The sequence below is a fragment of the Megalopta genalis genome, chromosome 6, assembly GCF_051020955.1.
Source record: "Megalopta genalis isolate 19385.01 chromosome 6, iyMegGena1_principal, whole genome shotgun sequence".
In the NCBI taxonomy this organism is placed as follows: Eukaryota; Metazoa; Arthropoda; class Insecta; order Hymenoptera; family Halictidae; genus Megalopta; species Megalopta genalis.
Genome location: NC_135018.1, coordinates 18,429,702 through 18,451,989, shown reverse-complemented (window position 1 = coordinate 18,451,989; position 22,288 = coordinate 18,429,702). Strand labels below are relative to the sequence as shown.

At 46.2% G+C, this 22,288-nt stretch overlaps 1 protein-coding gene across 7 annotated transcripts in view; it reads right to left on the bottom strand.

Annotated features, from left to right (window-relative positions):
• The window catches only part of scalloped (TEA domain transcription factor 1 homolog scalloped), a 218,434-nt gene that overhangs the window by 22,078 nt on the left and 174,068 nt on the right, over positions 1 to 22,288 (bottom strand). The window lies entirely within an intron of this gene.

Here is a 22,288-nt window from a genome sequence, read left to right as displayed (position 1 = left end):
TGTAACATCAATTCCCAACCAATATCCATCAATTTTTGCCGAGTGGACAAAGACGTGTGCGGCCTAGCATTGTCCTGCTGGAAAATGACACCTTTACGATCGACCGATTCTGGTCGCTTTTTCTTGACCGCTGCATTCAATTTGTCCAGTTGTTAACATTCACGGATAATAAAAAATAACATAATAATAATAATAATAATAATTTTATAATATAACATTTACGGATATCATAAAAATGGGAGTGAGAGACATCTATAACTGAAATCGGCAATTACTTAGTTGCCAACCCAATATATTATCAAAACCTTCTCGTTGAGACTGAAGCTAATCCTTTTATTGGTTTCAATATTAACACTATGCCGTCCGGTGGCACCACGCTGGTGCCATGCAAAAACTATCTGTTGTATGCCGGCGGTACCACTTTGGTGCCATTTTAGAAAACTGAAATAACATTTGAACTATATTTTTTGGGTGTTAAAAAAGTCAGCAAGCTAACTATAGCATTGTGGTCGCTTTTCCTTGACCGCTGCATTCAATTTGTCCAGTTGCTAACATTCACGGATAATAAAAAATAACATAATAATAATAATAATAATAATAATTTTATAATATAACATTTACGGATATCATAAAAATGGGAGTGAGAGACATCTATAACTGAAATCGGCAATTACTTAGTTGCCAACCCAATATAATACCCATTAAAAAAACCACAAAGGGACAATTTTGACAATCTTAATCGGCTAGGCCCTTCCGGATTCGCGCACCCAGCAGCCAAGCTCGCTGTCGGTTTTGTTTCGTTCGGAGCGATTAAAAATATGGCGCGTTTCGCCATCGAACGCAACGTCTGCAAACAAAGTGTTTCGTTCAGAAATTCTGTTTGGCGCGGAGAGTAGTACACCCTCCCGTTCTCGGCTTGCTTCGCACGCTGGAAAGCAAACGGTAAGGGAGGATGTGCGATCGTAATTAAATCGAGTCCGGGATAAGCGAGTGAAAGATCGCCACGACGGATAGATAGCCGAGGGACGGGAACGATAACGAGCGTGATAAATTGAAACCAAGCTAAGGACTCGGTGCGGATGCTAGACTGAGACGAGGGTGGAAAAAAGACGAAAATGACGATATACAGGGTGTCCCAAAAATGTCTCGCAATCCGAAAGTAGGGGATTCCTGGGGTGATTCGAAGCAACTTTTTCCTTAGCGAAAATGCAGTCCGCGGCTTCGTTTACGAGTTATTAACGAAGAACAGTGACCAATCAGAGGCGAGATCACTTGGCGCGAGACGGCGGAGCCAATGAGCGGAACTGGGCTCCGTGCACTCGTTGGCTGGGTCGCCGCGCGCCAGCCGAGCTCGCCTCTTATTGGTCAGTGTTTTTTCGTTAATAACTCGTAAACGAAGCCTCGGAGAAAATTTTCGCAAAGGAAAAAGTTGCTTCAAATGACCTCGGAAACCTCCCGTTTCCGGATTACGAGACATTTTCGGGACACCCTGTAGAGACGGCGGAAGATAGCAGCGTGAACACGCGGCACAGAGTTGTGTCAAAGTACAGGGTTGAGAATACAAGGTGCAAAGTGTGCAGACGCATCGGTGAAAGGAGTAACGAAGATGCTTTCGCGGTGCGCGGTTCGCGTTTCGCGGTTACGCCGACATAAAATAACCCGGCTGAATTTGAAGAGGAGTGGAAACGGGGGAAGGGGGCCGGGGTTAAAAGCGCGCGCGTGCATACGAACACGAATTAATTCGAGTGTAGGGTGCTCTCGGTTTTCGAGGGCCGATGAAAACGCGCACGAGGAGGGTCTTCCCCACCGACAATGATCGCGTTCCATTTGCACGGTCGGCCGATTTTTTATTTAACGCTGTTTTTTCATAATGGCTATCGGACGACCAGCCGAATTCACCGGCGTTTTCCACCGTTCGCAGAATGCACAATGATGTTATTGCAGTCTATCGAACCGTGCGAAACGCGTCGACAAAAAAATTCACCGGAACCCAGCCCTCGCCTCGCGGAAACATAAACCAGCGGATTCAATGATTTCACGTATTTCGATCAGCCGTTTTGTATGGAGATTTCAATCGCGTTGGCTTCGCTCTGTCTGCGAGAACACCCTTTTTTTTCTCTCTGGGCCGCGGCGTTATTACGGTCCGTTGCGTTATTACCCGGCAAATTGAGTGCCCTCCGGCGAATGCACTTTGATAACTTATTTTCACCTGGAGATACGGGGGGGAAACGGAGACGGAAACGGAGACGGAAACGGAAACGGAAACGAGAATACGCTTCCGTTTTCCCTTTACGCGAACCAGAATTTTCGAGGCGCGTTCTTTTCGACGCACGCGTTGCTTTTCGTTCTCGTTCTCGTCCCGTTTCGGTCTCGTTTTTCTTCTCGTCCCGTTTCGTTTCCTTTTCTTCTCGCTGTGCAAACACACGTCTACGCATGTTTCAACTAAATACGAAAAATCTCAAGCGAGATATACGAAAAAATTCAAATCCTCCGATTCGAATTGTACCGTACATCGAAGGGACGCGATCCCAGTTATCGCAGCACCGTAAACGTTTGACGTCGTCTGGTTCCGGGTTTACCGGTTTTATGGGTTTTACTGGTTTTACGGGCGAGGCTGTAAACTCTGAACGACTGTGAAATCTAAGCAACGATAACGCGCCGCATGGAATACGATTTACCGGATTCAATCGGCTGGAACTCAATCGATCGTTCAAAGCGGACCACCACCTACCCCCCTTTTGCGTGCACTCTCTTCTTTCCTTCTTCTTCTTCCCATCCGTCAGATTATACATGCATGGTTACGTTACATTGAAACTGCGACTAAGAAAATGCAAGCGCAAGTCCCGTCCGTTTTTATCTACCGGAGTGCTTCGAGTCGCCTTCGCTTCGACCCTCGAAGTCCCGAAATCTCGCTGTACCACACCTTTACCGATTTCTGCAGCGGCGACAATTGCGTTGGTCGGTCGTTTTGCTTTCGCATAGACGGTATCTGTATCCGATCGTCGCGGAAGATACGTGCGTAACACATACATATTGCGAACCATTCAAATGGACGTCGTTGTTTTTATAAATCACGATTCGACCTCGACCTCGACGATATCGGTGTAAGTCAGAAGTGACTCCGTCGTAGGACGATGTCCTCCGGTAATGCGAGGTTAATCTATTTAACTGTTTGCGTACCAGATGGTTCTGAAAAAAGAGGATCGAAAAGCGCCGAAGAGCGCAATAGCGCTCCTTCGATTATGTGTCGAAAAAAGCCGAAGAGCGCAATAGCGCTCCTTCGATTATGCGTCGAAAAAAGCCGAAGAGTGCAATAGCGCTCCTTCGATTATGCGTCGAAAAAAGCCGTAAAATATAAAATAAAACGTTACGAATGAAAATATATATACTATTAATTTAGAATAGGTAACAACAAAATGCAAATTGGATTACTGACAGCGATGCGACGCGCGACGTATACATGCGTCTGAAAGACTGAGCACGTTTCGACAAATTTCGGGTGGGCCGTAAGTCGTCTGTTTCGGCCAAATGCCCTGGCTTTTCTCGACACAAAATCTAAAGAGCGCAAAAGTGGGCTCGTGGTACGCAAACGGTGATCTATTTCTTGATTCGAATGAGATTCACGTAAAGACACGAAGAGTGTTTAACCCTTAGCGCTCCGCGCGTTTCTCGAGTACAGTAATGTCTCCCTTACTGACGCTGAGACTGTCCAGAAAAATGGACAATTTGGGAAGAGAAGATACGATTATTCCAGCCTTTCGTTTCGTTTTTATAGTTACGAATTGTCAACGAATATAAGAACGTACCGTAGGGCTCGAATAATCGCATCTCCTGTTCCCAGATTGTCCATTTTTCAGCACAATTTGAGCGTCAGTTAGGGAGACATTACTGTACTGCCTACCAGCAACTCCGGTACATTTTTGGAGCGGAGCGCCCGAGATAAAGGAAGTCTTATTTTCAGCGGAAAAGATTACACGTACTTGTGAATGCATTTGATTTTATTGATTTTATAAATGAGCCGTTTATTTTGGAAGTGGCATAAGTCACTTTGTTTTTAAGTCGATATATTTAAGGGTTTAGGTTTTAATTTTAATATGGAAGCTAACTTTCGAGAAGATTTACTTGTATTTGTTATCTCAGGATACTGATCTTTTTCTCAGTATAAATAATTTCGTATGAACATTAAAAAAATCTCCACTTTTCATTACGGTAAAGTGACTTATGCCACTTTCAAAATAAACTGCTCAAATATACATTTTCCTATTGCAAATAAAAGATAAATTTTCAATTTTGTAATTCACCATGGTGCGATATCTTTGGTAAGAATCTCCCATGCGCATTCTGGGTTTACTCGGACAAGTGTCACAGTGTTCGCTTTGCCAAATAGAGTTACCAGATATTTCTTTCAAGTTTAGAACATTTTCGGCGCAATTGTTGGTTTCCTTTATAATTTCATTCACCAATTCGTCCGTGAAAAATAATTTAAAATATCGTATCGGCTGTTCGATGTTTGTAGGAACTTGTGGTCCAATGACCTGTGGCAATACACTAAAAGGTATTCTATCTGGAATATGTAATTCTTCCGTAACATCGCGCCGATCGTCCAAGTCTTGTAACGAATCTTCACTTTCGCTTTCAACAAAATTCTCATTCTTCGTCTCTTTGGTAGTATAATTTCGCTACTGCTACTCAAAGTGTCAGAATTATAACCAACATTGTCTTCCACAATGTCTTTTAACTCTTCAAAATCAAACACGTCTTCGGTATCGCTCGGCTCTAAATTCTCGTCGTAATATTTATTTTTCCCCGTGTTGCTAACCATAGAAAAGGTCAAAAAACGGTTTAATCGTAATGGTACAGACTTAGCACGTTTTAACTACAGATAACAATTGCTAACGCCGACGATAACGTATGCTAAAAACGTTTGGCTCCGCAGCGGAGCCTTCGGAGTTACGGAACAAATGACAAATGTTTCCGTAGCGGAGCCTTCGGACCGCTAAGGGTTAATTTGATCGATTTCGACTGCGGTGCACCATGTCGATGTCGATGCCGATGCCGATACCGACGCCAACGTCGACGCTGACGTCGACGCCGAACGCTGTCGAGGAGCACGGAATAGCGACGAGCAGCGCGGAATAGCGCGGAGTAGCGTGGAGTAGCGCGGAATGGAGATAAGCGTGGTGGGAGGGGTTAAAGGAGGCAAAGGAGCGGTCGGGAAAACAGGCGAGATGGAGCGAGAGTAGGGAGTGGGGGGGAGCGTCTGAGGAAGCAGGAAAAAGGAGGGCGGGGAGAGGGGAGGCACAGAGAGCACCGAAGCATCGGGAGGAAAATATTCGAGATTCCAGGCGAACCGCGTGATGACTCAATTTCGCAAGGACCGTTAAATGGCCCGCTGTGAACCACGCGCCGGTACTGGTCGCGTTCCTTCTCTGTTTTTGAAGGCCGAACATTCTTCGAAGGGGGTTGGTTCCGTCGACTTGAATACGCCCGGAAAATACTGTTATAAAGGATCCATTCTCGGCGGTTTATTTACGTAACTCTGCCCCGGAGCACGGAAAAAGATGGTCGCTGCCTAGAACATTGTTCGACGAAATTCGATCGACTCGCGCGGAGCGTATTAAATTAAGTGGACACGCGGCGCTCCTTCTTTTCGTAGCGCACGGTATTTTGCACGGTGTGTAACTGGTGCAGCAACGGCGCCGCGCCGGCCGTGTTGCGCGAAACGGCGACCTCCCAGAGGGAGAGAGAAAGCGGTCTTCGTGCTCGTTACTTCGAGTTCGAGATCATAATGGCCCTTCTTGTTAAATTGAGCATCAGCCAAGTGATTTACGTTGATTGCTCGACGCGACGCGCATCCACTGCCCTCACCCTCTCCCATCTTCTTCTTCGCTAGCCTCTCGCCCCTCGCGCCCTCTCGCCGTCGCAGCCGCTGCGAATCCACCCTCTTGCTCTCTCTCTCTCTCTCCCATCCTCTTGCTCTCTCTCTCTCTCTCTCCCACCCTCTTGCTCTCTCTCTCTCTCTCTCTCCCACCCTCTTGCATGCTCTCTCTCCCTCCCTCCTTCTTGCTCTCTCTCTCTCCCATCCTCTTGCTCTCTCTCTCTCTCTCTCTCCCACCCTCTTCACGCTCTCTCTCCCTCCCTCCTTCTTGCTCTCTCTCTCTCTCTCCCATCCTCTTGCTCTCTCTCTCTCCCATCCTCTTGCTCTCTCTCTTTCTCACCCTCTTGCTCTCTCTCTTTCTCTCTCTCTCTCCCACCCTCTTGCTCTCTCTCTCTCCCTCCCTCTTGCTCTCTCTCTCTCTTTCTCTCTCTGTGTGTGTCTCTCTCCCTCCCTCCCGTCCTCTCCCTCACGCTAGAGTTATACCGCCCCTTCCGATCCTCTGTACGACACGTAACTTTTCTCACCAGTGTACGCACGGTGCATCGATCGTTGATCTTGTTCACAGCGATTCCATTCTACCATGGAGATCGGTCGTCTTCGTTTCGATCGGCGCCGAATCGCCAGGGAAATACGGCTTGCCTCGATCCACTTTGCTCTCGTTGCACCCTCTGAATCTGTTCCAATTTTTTGGAACTAGATTCTCTCCTTTCTTGCTCGTTCTCCTTTTTTTTTAACGCATCGCGCTTCGTATTTACGGACAGCCCCGGCGGCTGTCATATAATATCATCTGCGTTCGATGATACTTAGCGAAATTTAACCTTTTAGGTATGGCTGAATTCTGCGCGAGGCTATTTCTCTGGACGGCAGAGTGTCTGTATATTCTGTCTATATATTGTTAACAGTTATGTCGTTAAGATCAGTCTGTATATTGTAAATCGATGCGAAGACAAAAGAAGTGTGAAACAATGCATATGAAGACGATTATTTGATTCGAACGATGAGCGAGTGAGCTACTAGAGTAAGCCACTATAGTGGCGCGTCGTTCAGAGAGATGACATCCGCGAAAGCCACTGTAGTGGCGCGTCGTTCAGAGAGATGACATCCGCGGAAGCCGCTATAGTGGCGCGTCGTTCAGAGAGATGATATCCGCGAAAGCCACTATAGTGGCATATCGTTCTGAAAGATGATATCCACGAAAACCACTATAGTGGCATATCGTTCTGAAAGATGATATCCACGAAAACCACTATAGTGGCATATCGTTCTGAAAGATGATATCCACGAAAACCACTATAGTGGCATATCGTTCTGAAAGATGATATCCACGAAAACCACTATAGTGGCGCGTCGTTCAGAGAGACGACATCCGCGAAAGCCACTATAGTGGCGCGTCGTTCAGAGAGACGACATCCGCGAAAGCCACTATAGTGGCGCGTCGTGCCTAAAAGGTTAATCGGTCGTCCGTTTCGTCGGTTTTAATCGGCGAACGACGAATAAATGATTTCTCGCGTTCATAGAATCCGATACGAGCGAGCACGTTCGAATAATCGTCTCGTAAAAATGACCGACTCCGTGGATCGAACGATCGATTCGATCGATCGCGGTTTCGGGTTCGACTCGGCACCCGACACCCGACACCCGAGTTTCCCGTTTCGATCGGATGCCCGATCGTAGCGTCGTCGTCGAAACGGTAGCTCGGCTTACGGAGTAATAAGCGAGACAGGGGTATACTTTAAGAGTAATTAATTAGGACGGTCTGCTACGAGCATTCTTGGCAATCCACGTTCAATTAGTCGCTCCTCTAGGAGAACCGCCGAGTGCATAGTGCATAGCCCCGTGTGTACGTACACTGCTAAAGTACGTACACGGACCGACGCGTTCTTGCCGCTTGGCCGACGCGGCGCGGAGCAGCCGTTGACGGAAGGGATCGCTTTTGACGAGTCGAGAATCCAACGTGCGGCCTCGGACATCGGTTCTCCGGATCTAGAGAGGGTCTACGGGTCTAGACTTTACCGGCAAGTGCCCGTAACGTTGGTCGATGCTCTGCAAACAGTGTGCCCTATGCCGGTCCTTCGAGACTCGAAGTGCATTTAAGCTCGTTTAGTCGATTAGTAATCGTCGAGCAATGCGATCGAATCGAGGGATACTCGAAAGGCGAACCGGACCGGGCCGGACCGGACCGGACCCGCCTCTCCCACTTCGTCGTTCTCGCGATTCCTGTAGTCTAGGCCGGAAGGCTGCTTTTCTTCTTTCCTTGTCCAACGAAGCCTGTCGATATTCGTATCAATCTACTGTATTTGCCGTTTACTGTTCTCGATCGGTCGTTAATTACGATCACCGATTACGATGTTTCTTTTTACGATAGCGTCGGTGTTTCATTTGTAATCGCGCGTGAAATATGAAACGCGTGAAGTGAAATACAAAATATACGGTATACGTAAAAACGAGAATTGATGTTCTGCGTAACTGAAACTTTTGTAGGAATTTTCCATGTATTTGAATTGAATTGAATCGGATTGAATTGAATTGAATTCCATTTGCTTAGCGTGAATGGGTCATATGTACTTTTAATTTGTCATAACAGTAATATAGCATCGCAATGATAACGGTGATAATAATAATAATAATAATAGAATGATAATAATAGAATAATAATAAAAGTAAACATGGAAATGAAAACAAGACGATTACAACGTGCAATGCGAACGCAAAATAAACGTTCTAGATTCCAATCTTTGGAAGATTTCGTTTGGAAGAAAACGTTTACGAAATGCTAGTCGTTCGCCGTGCGATAATATCCGGAGTACAGTAATGTCTCTCTAATTGACGCCCAGAGTGACCACAAGAATGGACAATTTGGAAAGAGGAGATACGATTATTCGAGCCTTGCGGTTTATTTTTATAGTTATAAATTGTCCACAATTATAAAAACAAGCCGCAAAGCTCGAATAATCGTATCTCCTCTTTCCAAATTGTCCATTCTAGTGAAGAATCTGAACGTTAGTAAGGGAGACATTATACTGTACTCGTCATGGAGAGGTGGCAGTATTTTGTGTATTTAATGCGGATTTATAGGATTAATGTAGATCGATAGAATTTATGTCAACTGAAGTAAAATTTGCACTCTCAATTATAAGAAAATGTCACCGATCTGTACGATTGCCTCGTGTAATCTGTTATGCTTCGCAAATGTTTTACGCTGTCCTAAAAATTAGTGTAATGTCTCTCTAATTGACGCTCGGATTGTCCACAAAGATAGGCAATTTGGGAAAAAGAGATACGATTAATTTGAGTCTTCCGCCTCGTTTTTATAATTACCGATTCTCAACAGCTATAAAAACGAGGCGCAAGGCTCGAACAATCGTATTTGCTCTTCTCAAATTATTCATTTTAGTGGACGCAGTGTAGTCTAATGTCTCCCTTACTGACGCTCAGATTGTCCACTAAAATGGACAATTTGGGAAGAGGAGATACGATTATTCGAGCCTTGCGGTTGATTTTTATACTTATAAATTGTCCACAATTATAAAAACGAGCCGCAAGGCTCGAACAATCGTATCTCCTCTTTCCAAATTGTCCATTTTAGAGGACAATCCGAGCGTCAGTAAGGGAGACATTACTGTATGTAGTTGGCACGCGCTCGCCGGTCGCCGACCGGCACTCGGACATCGAGCGAATCGTCCGATAAGTAAGATGATTTCGGTAGGAAATGCCGTGGCAGACGGTTGGTAATATATATGTATAAAAATTGAACAGCTTGGCGGGCCACCGAAGGCTGGTTCGTATCGTGACCGGTCGGGTCCTTATGGGCGTGTATACTCGAGCGAGAAACGAGGGGAGAGAAGATAGAAGTCGATAAGTGTCCTTGCGCCAGAAGGAGGATCCTCTCGCATCTTGACACGGTCACCCCCCACCGCAACGCGACTCGCACAAACTCGCTCGCGAAAGCCTGGCGAACCCCTACCCAAGAAGTCGGTCTTCTCTTCTTATCATCCCTGCGCCCGCCATTCCATCCATCTTCCTTTCTTTCCATTTTCTTCGGTGCTACGGTATACCACTACTACTACACCACCACCACCACCACCACCACTACCATCGCTACCACCCACCACTACACCTCGCTCTACTCCGCATCGTCGGGAACACCGTCGTCGGCTGGGATCCGCCGTCATGGCACACCATACCAGAATCCTCGGCCACCCCATCCGCCCCATCCATCCCATCCACCGCCCCAACCACCTCGAGCACCCCTCTGTTCCCTCTGTTCCCGCCGTTCCCGCTGTTAGCTCCCTTTCCGGGTCCCGTGCGCCGGCCCCGTCCCTCTAAAACCCGCGCCTCCACCTCGTGCTCTGTTCACTAATTGCACATTCTTCGCATAGTTTCGCCACCGTCCGCCCCTGCCAACCCCGATCTACGCCAAGGACGGACGGCGAAGGGGAATTGTAAGCCCTCGACACACGACCAGCCTCGCCATCCTCGCCACCCTCGCCACCCTCGCCACCCTTTCGCTTCGCGTCTCGCTCGCTCTTTCCTTTCCACCTTTCCACCTTTTCACCCTCCCTCCGCGCCGTTGCGCTCTCTCTCTCGCTCTCTCTCGAGCTGTTCCTCTCTCTCTTTCTTTTTCTCTTTCTCATCCTCTCTCTCTCTCTCTCTCTCTCTCTCTCTCTCCTTGTCTCTCTCGCTTTCTCTCTCCGAGCTGTCTTCTTGTTCCAGCGGCCTCGTATGCTCGTACCATCTACCATGCCGTATCACCGTATCCTTCTCCCTCATTTTACTTTCCGCTTGCTTTCGTACTCCTTGCCCTCTCTATTCTTGACCCCACCCACCGGCATCGCCACCCTCTCGTTCCAAGCATCCACCGTGCTTTTGTGCCGTTAACTCAGTGAGTCCACGCTTCCCAGAAATCAAGCGTGTGTTCGTTGGCGAGTCTCTGTGTGTTTCGTGTCGCTCGTCGGCTCGTCGCTCGTCGCGCACTCGGCCGTGCCAAGGAGAACTGTGAACGACGAAGCTGCGTAACAGCGAAGAACGGAAGGACGAGCATCCGCGAGAAAGACGCGGGTTGAACGTGCTTCTTACGACAACTCTATTTTTTCGAGCGATTTCGGTGGCGCGCGTCGATAAGACGGCCTCCTAAAAGTAGCGAGATCTCTGCGAGACGAATGGTCGAAGACCAGGGGCGACCAAAGCGTCGACCGTGTAATTACTCATAATTATTATTAATTATTCCTAGTCGCCCGCCTGTCCGATATTATCTATGTTTGTTTGAAATTTAAACTTATTTTTGGCTTTAAATTAGTATTTTTCTCATGATCATTTGACACATACGATGTTGGCAGATATTATTTTAAAATAATATCTGCCAGCATTTTGCCAAAATAATATCTGCCAACCGGCTATTATTTTAAAAAACAGGTCGCCCTCAGGTCATTCCTGCTCTAGACTCTAGACTCTAGAATCTAGAATATCTAGAACCATATGGATGCCACGCTGCGATTTTGCATCATTTCGAGAAATCGAATTTTCCCAACGTTGCTTGTCCCAAAGTTCCCAGCTACGGATTCGCCTAAGCTTCGCATCAACTACTTAATGCTGGATTCACGCAACGCTAAATAATATTTAAGTAACATTTGACCCAAGTGGCCGGTCGTTTCGACGGGTTCCGTAAACCGAAGCGTCGAATGGATCCCGAATCGCGAACGAAATATCTTGAAACAAAACACGACAAGTTTCTTACAAGTAATCCTTGTAAGAAAAGATTTTATTTCAATAATTTCTAATATATGTCAGAAATTATGGCTCGCACGAATGCCAGATGTATTCGGTACTTGTCCATACCGGTAATCGGATGGATGCCGGTATACAGGGTGTCCCAAAATTATGGTATTTCCGGGAAACGAAGGGTTCCTGGGGTCATTTGTAGCAACTTTTTCCTCAGCGAAAATGTTCTACGATGCTTCGTTCACGAGTTATTAACGAAAAACACTGACCAATCAAAGACGAGCTCGGTTGGCGCAAGGCAGCCGAGCCAATCAGCGGATCTGGGCTTCGCGCGCTCGTTGGCTCGGCCGCCTCGCGCCGATCGAGCTCGCCTCTCATTGGTCACTGTTTCTTGTCGATAACTCGCGAACGAAGCCTCGTAGAATATTTTCGCTAAGGAAAAAGTTGCTTCAAATGATCTCGGGAACCTCTCATTTCCCGGAAATACCATAATTTTGGAATACCCTATATATCCGGCGCTCGGCCACACAGGTGACCAGATGGATGCCGGATATATCCGGCGCTAGTACCGAAAGGGTTAAAGACCTCGACGGCAAAAATATCTCTGGATATTACACGGTACTTTTATTGTTGATGTACGACGGTCGCCCGCACGAGTGTCCATAATTTCGCGAAACAATCGTGCATCGACTCCTTTGCAAAGCGCATGGGATACGACGCATCGTCGAAACCGAAGGAAATACAAGAAAGAAACGAGAATAAACAAGGCGCGTTGCATCGTTTGTCAACACCGACTAAATCGATTCTTAAGATAATTTAGAGTTTAGTTTATCCACGGTAACTTCCTCATTTATTTCGCTTGTCCTTTTCAACACTTTGGCACGCGTAGATTACACTTCTAAATTTATAATTTACAATTCTACCGGTCTAAATGTTCGGAAATGTCGCTCGCGTCGACACGGATTCTATTTCACTCGTGCAACGCGTATAATAGCGAAACATCGTCTAGAGCAGGGCGGAGGTGAAACGTCCGTGGGACGGAATCAAAGATGTTGGAGGATGAAGAGGACAGAGACAGTGGGAGGAGGGACGATCAGGGTCGAAATAGCAGCCTTACGCAAACTATGCGCTTACTGGAAAGATCGTTTCAAGGTTTACGGAAGGCGTATAATCCCGTTTATCGTGCTCGTAAATCCGGGAGTATACACTCCTCGGTTTTCGCCCTTCCTTTAGCTTCGATCACCCCTCGCGACGCCAGAAACTCGGTGGCCGGTGGCCGGTGGTCGGTGATCGGTCGTCGGTCGTCGGTCGTCGGACTACCAGTTTAATTCCTTTTCGTTTTACGAGCGGCTTTTACGAGCCGTCTTACTCGACCGCTTGCACCAATCTACAGGTCTTAGAAACGGGCAAGCCAACCTCGAAGAGGCTTACACGTTCGACGATGCTTTAGAAATTTCAATACAGCAGAAGCGCTTTCGCCTTGAAGCTCTGTTATCCGAAAGCTTCGCTCCACGAATCTTCTAATATCCTTGTGGAAATATGCGTGCACGCGACCGTATTATACCGTACGCCGTACACCGGAGCGGTAATTCTAATAAACATATTTCGGCGAATTTCTTTCTACTCGATCGCATGTTGAATGATAATTAACCTTTTAGGTACGGCTGAATTCTGCGCGAGGCTATTTCTCTGGACGGCAGAGTCTGATATGTACTGTACAGAGCGTCTGTATATTCTGTCTGTATATTGTTAAGATACAGTTATATTGTTGACACATTAAAGGCGGGAGTCGTAGTACTACGATTTATCTCGACTTATACGATTTATCTCGATTTATCTCGTAATTAGTGTTTAGTTCTTTTTTAATATTTCTTTTAGTTTTAAGAGTTTAAATAAACTTTTTTAAGTCTACATTTTTTTACGATTACACCAAATATCGCCCGCTCTAGGACGAAAAACGAGGCGGGGCGGTCGCCGCGTTACCTAGCATACTTTCGTCAAGATCCCCCGACTTTGATGTGTCAACAGTTATATTGTTAAGATAAGTCTGTATATTGTAAATCGATGTGAAGACAAAAGAAGTGTGAAACAATGCATATGAAGACGATTATTTGATTCAAACGATGACCGAGTGAGATGACATCCGCGAAAGCCAACTATAGTGGCGCGTCGTTCAGAGAGATGACATCCGCGGAAGCCACTATAGTGGCGCGTCGTGCCAAAAAGTTTAACGGACTGCGGGTTTTATGCGTTCACGGCGCAAAATTTTGTAGATCGAAGGCCAAACGTTTTGAAAGCATTTAAAGAATTAGAAAATGCTATTTGTCTTACATTCGACTCGTCAAAATTATTGGGAAAAGAAACAGTTGCCTGGTGTAGCCAGCCTCCGTGTCTTGCAATTAACGCGGATCATTTTTATTCAGCATCAAAATCTGCGGTCTAGTAATTCGAAACGATCGATTCGTATTCTTATCAGCGGTCGTTAAACGAACAATAGCGATAAGAATTATTTCAATGACGTTTCGATAGGTGAAAGAGGATCGTTTTAACAACGAGACGCTGCGAGCTCGGCACGTACGCGTATGCCGAACTATGATAGCGGTATTGCCACGAGCTTTCGATATTGGTCCACGTGCTTCCGCACGCGACTCTAGATATATTCATAGTTTCCTCCGTATGTACAGTAATGTCTCTCTAACTGACGCTCAGATTGTCTACAAAAATGGATAATTTGGGAAAAGGAGATACGATAATTCGAGCCTTGCGGTTCGGTTTTATATTGGGTTGGCAACTAAGTAATTGCCGATTTCAGTTATAGATGTCTCTCACTCCCATTTTTATGATATTCGTAAATGTTATATTATAAAATTATTATTATTATTATTATTATTATTATTATGTTATTTTTTATTATCCGTGAATGTTAACAACTGGACAAATTGAATGCAGCGGTCAAGGAAAAGCGACCAGAATCGGTCAATCGTAAAGGTGTCATTTTCCAGCAGGACAATGCTAGGCCGCACACGTCTTTGTCCACTCGGCAAAAATTGATGGATATTGGTTGGGAATCGATGTTACACCCACCATATAGCCCTGATCTCGCGCCATCGGATTACCACTTATTTCGATCCCTGGACAACTCCCTTCGTGGTAAAACTTTTAACGATGACGACGCTGTAAAATCTCACTTAACTCAGTTTTCGGCCGAAAATGATCAGACTTTATACGAGCGTGGAATTTTCAAGTTGTCAGAGAGACGGCGAAAGGTCATCGAACAAAATGGAAAATACATTACAGATTAAACTTCATTCCAAGTAAAAAATAATTTTTTATCTCATTGAACAAATCGGCAAATTGCCAACCCAATAGTTACGAATTGTCAAGAACTATACAAGGTGTCCCGAAAATGTCTCGCAATCCGGAAACGGCAGGTCCCTGAGGTGATTTGAAGTAACTTTTTCCTTTGCAAAAATTTTCTCCGAGGCTTCGTTTACGAGTTATTAACGAAAAAACACTGACCAATAAGATGCGAGCTCGGCTGGCGCGCGGCGGTCCAGCCAATGAGTGCACGGAGCTCAGTTCCGCTCATTGGCTCGGCCGTCTCGCGCCAAATGATCTCGCCTCTGATCGGTCACTGTTTTTCGTTAATAACTCGTAAACAAAGCCGCAGATTGCATTTTCGCTAAGGAAAAGATTGCTTCAAATCACTTCAGGAATTCCCTACTTTCGGATTGCGAGACATTACTCCCTGTAGAAACGAGCTGCAAGGCTCGAATAATCGTATCTCCTGTTGCCAAATTGTCCATTTTTCTGCATAATCTGAGCGTCAGTTAGAGAGACATTACTGTATTTCTCTATCGTCCACTACCGAGCGGTGGACGGATAAGCGAAAGCTCGCGACTGCAAAATAGGCGCGGTAACCTAAATCGGTACGCGGACGGCGAGTAAGGTGAAAAGAGATGGCGAAGAGAGGGCGATGAGAGGTTGAGGAGCGGACGAGGCGAGGGTGGGAGGCGAAAGTACAGGAATAGAGAGGGGAAAAAAGAGAAAGGATGGGGAGGGCCGAAGCTCGAAGAAACGGGACAAGGAAAGCTCGCGGGCTGGCTTATCCTCCGGAAGGAGATACAAGGCAGCAGCCCGTCCGCCGGTTTCTGGGGATGTAAGGCTGGGGGTGCCAGGCAACTACCACGAATTAATATTCATTACCCCGCGGAACGTCAAAGCTGGCTGCTCGAGATTGTACAAATATGAAACAACGTAGTTGCGCTAATTAAAATACCTGGCTGCTTTCTTGGCAGAAACGAAATTCTCCTCCCCCAACCCCTCCGACCCAACCCCACCCCACCCCTTTTCTTTCGTTTACTATTTTACTCAGAATCCGATAACGTTGTCGCTGCCGCTGTCACCGGCGACTCCGTCGTTGCTACCTCTACTCTCGCGTTGCCTGCACCCAACGTTGTCGCCGTTACACCGTGCATTTTCATCTAGGCATGGCTCAGAAAATTCCAACGGGGCTCGGTTGAATCGGAATGTCCATTTTAAAAAACGCTAGCCTAGCAGCGGTCCTTTGAACGGGACCGGCGGAGGGATAAATTCGATCGAAGGTGGTCTCGTTACGCGAGCACGGCGGATCAACCGGTGAAAACTTGTCGTAGAAACGATACATCGATTGTCCGAGCAATTGTTTTCGGGATTAACGGTAACAACGATAACAACCGATTGATAACTGTTGAAGCAAGAAGTAATTTCTTGAGTCTTGGGAAGCCTCCACATCCTGAAGTGCAGGGTTTCCATATACCTGAGGAGAGTACACAGGTATAAAAACATGTCGCCCAGGCCTCTCAGGTTCTTCCGTACTCTCATACTGTGCGCTTCTTCAGAGTGTTTCCTTCACTTCTTTCTTAAATATAGTTATTTACGTGTTTCTCATTCTACACCCTTTTATTTCAAATAACAACCCCCTCAACAATAACGATCGACGTCTCTCTCTCTCTCGGTCCACGGATTGCGACCACGCGAACCATCCGAGTCCGTCTTAGAATCGGTTCATCGTGTCGGTTCATCGACAGGTCCTAATCAATTTTTTCTCCGAAGCTGTATAGAAGCGATAGAAGCGATAGAAGCGAAGATTCGAAGTATTTGCGTGGAAAGGCGTGTTCGTTTCAGCAGGAAGCAACGGGACAAGGCAAGACGGAGAGAATATCCGGGGCAGACACGGTGAAACGCGCAAACGCGCAAACGCGCGAACGGGAAGAAGAGAGGACACGACGAGGAGGGATGTAATAATCTGCGTCCGCATTGTCCGTCTTGCCGGCATGGCCGAGTCCTTTGACATCTCACGGAGTTTAATTAAACTCGAGCGTATAATAGCTGCCCGTCGAGAAGGCGACCCGAGGTCCAACGTCCTTGTCCGACGCCTGCTACCGCTATCCCTGGCCGCCATCCGCTGTCCGCTATTTGCTATCTGCTATCCGCTACCAACTACCCGCTACCAGCTACCAGCTACCAAATACTAACCATTCGCTATCGAATGCACGCGCGGCATCCCGCTATCGTTGCGCCACCGTCTTACCGCCGTTTCGCTTTCGTCGCATTCTCAGAACCGATTTTTTCGATAGTCATTTCCGCGGCCGCAGGGGTAGTCTACGTTTACGATCCTTCGCGGATTGTTATTTCATCCTTGTGTTCGTCGTCGTCGTCGTCGTCGTCGTCGCAGTCGTTTTGCTATTTGTTCTGCTTTCCTCGAACTTGAACGTCGCATCCGAACACGGAGGAAGAATCCACGGCGCCGTGTCGTGTGAATGCTCATAATTTCACGCTTCGACGACGCCGCGGCATCGGATTATTGGATCGGAAATCAAGAGAGGAAGTCTCCCTGCAATCGTTGTCTGGCACCGAGAAGATCGGAATGGTCGTTTCCGCGACAGAACCTGGGGAACGCGTCCCTGGGGAACCGCCGCTGGCTGGCCATCGCTTCCCGAAACGACGAAAGACCGGCCGAAATTGCGGGAAGAACGTTTCCTCGAACCTCCTTAAAGCCTCGGCATTCTTGTCGTCCGGTCACCTTTTTCGTCGCAACTTTTCCGGAACGGCGACGCTCGTTCGCGGCGAGCATTTCCAACGCCGCGCCGCGTCGCACCGTTTCGTATTCGTTGTTTCGTAGGGAAAGAATAGACGCGCGACGACGCAAGAGTGGGTGGCCTCGGTGGTGTTTGAAAACCTACCTGCCAAAAATTATATAGCTCTGTTTTCTTTTTTTCTTTTTGGTAAATTAACGTACGATCCGAGTACATATACCGATACAGGTCAACGATAAAAAGGGGGAAAGTAATCGAATTCGTCTAGGTACCGCGGATCTTTGCGCAAAATAAATATGTTCTTTGCAGTCGTGCAAGGCGTAGGAGCAAAGCGCAGTCTCGTTTCTCCCTTAAATAATTTTCAGAAGTTGTAATCAACGTATCGACATTTTTGGTTTCTTTCGATCTGTCCTCTGTTCTACGTTTCGCTTACACATTTTTCTTATAAACGAATCATGTCCGTCATCTAGCAACGACCGAGTTAGAACTCGAGCGACATCGAACTTATCTTTCAACGTCGTTGCTTTTTACCGATTCTGCAACACTTATCTTATTATATACTTATCTATGTATAACTTGCTGACGGATAAACATGAATTCTCGAATCGTCGTATTTCGAGTTTCTGCCAGGTTTCCGAGGCTCGGACCGCGCGTTGTACCGTGCAACGTTCGGATGGTCACGGTGCACGGTGCTATTGAAGCTTGAAATCATGGCCAAAATCCAAAAAATCGATGTTGTCGTTGGGGAGTTTTTGACTTACGGATTGGTTAGTTTAACGATGCGTCCGTGTGGTAGGGAAAACGAAATGACCCATACTTTTATACCTGAATGGCAATTACACTCTGAATTTCGAGGTTTTTGGGCAGCCGTTACTCGTGAGCGAGACCGACAGTACGAAGTGAATAGTTTAAAGCGTGTATGTTTTTGTGGAAGTGTTTTTTTCAATTGTGTAAAATGGATATTGTTCCTGGTGCTAAGTACAACATTTTGTACCGCTAACATCTCACGAATTGTTAACTATTACATTAGTAAATCGATAAATTGTAGATTCAAATTACAAGAGCAAATGGAATGCATTTACTGTAAAGTTATAGTCGAAACTTTTGCGGCCATGAGGGCCTGCTTTCAAACTTACCGGAGCCATAGTTTATAGTTTCATCTAGCTGCGCTTAAAAAATTGGCTGCATCGCGTTGCACTTTTTTCAGTTACAACCATTTTTGTGAGTCAACGTACGGGAAACCGTCTCACGAGAGTATCTAAGACGGAATAACTTTCTACAAATCGTGCCAAATTGCTTACATCGTTTTGAGATGTTAGAAAAAACACTTTATTAGGCAATGTCGAAAATTATTTTGAAAAAAAATGAAATTTTTAGATTGAAAAAAATGTTTCAATTTTTGGTTTTCCATTTTCAGGATCTCGTGACAGTCGACAGTGTCTAACTAGGAAAGAAGTGTTCCTTATTATTAAAGAAAACTTGGATAGTGACAATAATTCGATAATAGAATATTTTAAGCAAAAAATATTGCAGCAAGAAGGATTCGTGATCGACACGAACGATGATGTGACACAAGCCATGAAAAAATTATTTTCTGCCTCGAGATGTCAGCAATCTGAATCGTTGAAGTCGTTCCGAAAATGTTGTTATCAAAAATATTACTGTAGAATCTTGGGAAAAAACAAGGGAACTGTATACAGGACTTTTGACTTCGTAGCCGATCGACCCTTCCGCATAGCTACGGAACCTTCCTGATTTCCCAATGTTTCAACAACCCATCCGCCATTTTGTTTCTGGAATTTTGAAATTCAGATTCGCAATCGGCGACCACGAAAACCCTCGCATACAAATTGTCAAATAAATCCGTCGCTGTTTCTTATTTTGATTTGATGATTTCGAGCTTCTACCTCGACAGAAGTAGAAGCAGAAAGAAGAGTAGGTGCGAGAAAAAGTTCGGTCGACGACGCGACGGTTGCGTTTGCTCCCGAGAGTTCCGATTCTTGCAAATTGGTATCTCTTTCCCCGGCGATGGCTGTCAAAGGTTTTACAAGTTTTCCGGATTCGTTTGAATCGCGAAAGGGAAAGCGTCGTTGAGGTGGCCGAGGTGGCCGAGGTGACCGAGGCGGTCGAGAGGTGGCCGAGACTCTCTCCTTCCGCCGCCGCGCCGCGCCACGCCGGTCAATAACTGGACACTGCCTTCCTTCTCCACCCCTTGGACAACCTCGTACCATGCGACACATTCGTAGTCCCACCCATGTCGGGCAAGTTCTCTGCCATTTTTCCGTACACTTCTGCCTTTGCGTTCGAAGAAAGCGCACCGCAACGGAGTACAACGCCGCGCCGGCGTACGGTACGACGATTATTGCCGTCGATTGTTTGTTCGTCGGCGTAACCCGACGTTACCGTTGACAACGCGCGGATACGTTGTCTCGAGAAGAAGACGCAGCGTGTCGTCGAGCCAAACGACAATCGTGGAATTTGATTAACGCTAAATTAATAATATTATATTATAAAATAATATATTAATAATATTAATAATATTATATTAATAATATTAATAATATTATATTAATAATATTAATAATATCATATTAATAATATAATATTGACGCCTAATAATATTGACCCCTATTAATAACTGACGCTGAGATTGCGCAGAAAAATGGACAATTTTGGAAGAGGAGATGCAATTATTCGAGCTTTGCGGTTTATTTTTATAGTCGCGAATTGCCAACGATCATAAAAACGAGTCGCAAGGCTCGCATAATCGTGTCTCCTCTTCCCAAATTGTTCATTTTAGTGGACAATCCGAGCGTCAGTAAGGGAGACATTACTGTATATATTGAGCAGCGATAGGGTGTAATACTCGGGCAACATGGTTTACGAATCGCGCGACACAAGGGCGATAGAATGTTTTCCACTTTGACAAGATGTCGGCGATGCCGCGCATTCGGAGCCAATTTCGACCCGATGGACTCGAGCCATTTGCCGAAATCTCCGCTATGGTGAAAACTTGGTTCATTCATGTTTTTGCGCGCAAACGTACGCGGGCGTGCGTTTAACGGATCGCCTAATATTACGACGCGTCGACGTACAGTAACGTCTCTCTAATTGACGCTCAGATTGGCCACAAAAATGGACAATTTTTGGAGGAGGAGACACGATTATTCGAGCTTTGCGGTTTATTTTTATAGTTACAAATTGTCCACAATTATAAAAACGAGCAACAAGGCTCGAAAAATCGTATATCCTTTTCCCAAATTATCCATTTTAGTGGACAATCCGAGCGTCAGTAAGGGAGACATTACTGTATTGCTCTTTCAAGCTAATTTTTCTCGAAAATGGAGCCTTAAATAAGAAAATGTTATTCCTTTTTCTCGACTTAGTTTTGCACGTGGAATCACCCTATTGCCGGTTGTACCACGACTTTCCGAACACACTGTATAAATATGCAGTAAATATGGCGGCTGAAACGTATTGCGGATAGATTGACCACAAAAATGGACAATTTGTGAGGAGGAGACACGATTGTTCGAGCCTTGCGCGGTTTCTCTTCACAGTTACGAATTGTCAAAGGTTACAAAACCGCCGCAAGGCTCGAACAATCGTATCTCCTCTTCCCAAATTGTCCATTTTTCTGGACAATCCGAGCGTCAGTTAGGGAAACATTACTGTATTTGGATCGGGACTAGAGTCCATTGGCACGGTTCGATTGCCGAACGTCGATGCGACCAGCGGCCGTTTACGTCGTTACACGAGACGAATTTTCGGTGTTTCGCGTTACAGAGCTATCCTCTGACAAACAACACGGAATTGGTTAATTGCGACTATTTAGAAACGACCCCGACGAAACAGCACGATAGCACGATATCCAATGCAACCATTCGCCGACTCTGTTTCAGCATCGAATGCGATCGCGACGCTCTTTCGAGTCGAGCGAATCGATGGAATCACTCGTAAACGCGGTCAGTTTATCCGTGCAAATCGGAATCTAGGATTCCTCGTGCGTTTTTACAACGACTCCAACTTTTGTCGGTAAGTGTATGCCTAGCGATGGCCTCGACCTGTACGGTAGCGCAACTTTGTAATAAACCGGTCGTGAAACTGTTCGATAGTTCTTTGCTGTACCGTTGCTTTCTTTTACTCTCATCCGCCTTTGCTCCGCTTTCGGTACTTACTTAGGTACTTACTGTACGGATGTTGCTTCGCTTCACCGATATTCATCGGTGACTTCTCGTGTTTTGTATCCGATCCGACGAATGTGCCGAGGATTCGGAGATAACGGAAGCATCTTACGACACGTCTGCGGAAGCTGATATTTATACGGGCGACGACGACGATGACGACGACGATGACGACAACGACAACATCGACAATGGTAACGGAGACGTCGACAGCAGGCCGAGTCGTCGGCGTCCACCGATTGGAAATAGAGGATAACGAGGCGTGAAAATCGCTTAACGCGATTGGCCATCGATCCTAGGGGAAACTTATCTTGCCCGTTGTTCGTTCGCCCAGCCAATAAAGGATCCCTCGGCCTTTCCCCAGGATTAAATATCTCGGGGCAATTTACCTCGTTCTCGAGGTACCTCTTGCCACGTCTCCTCCTGCTTCG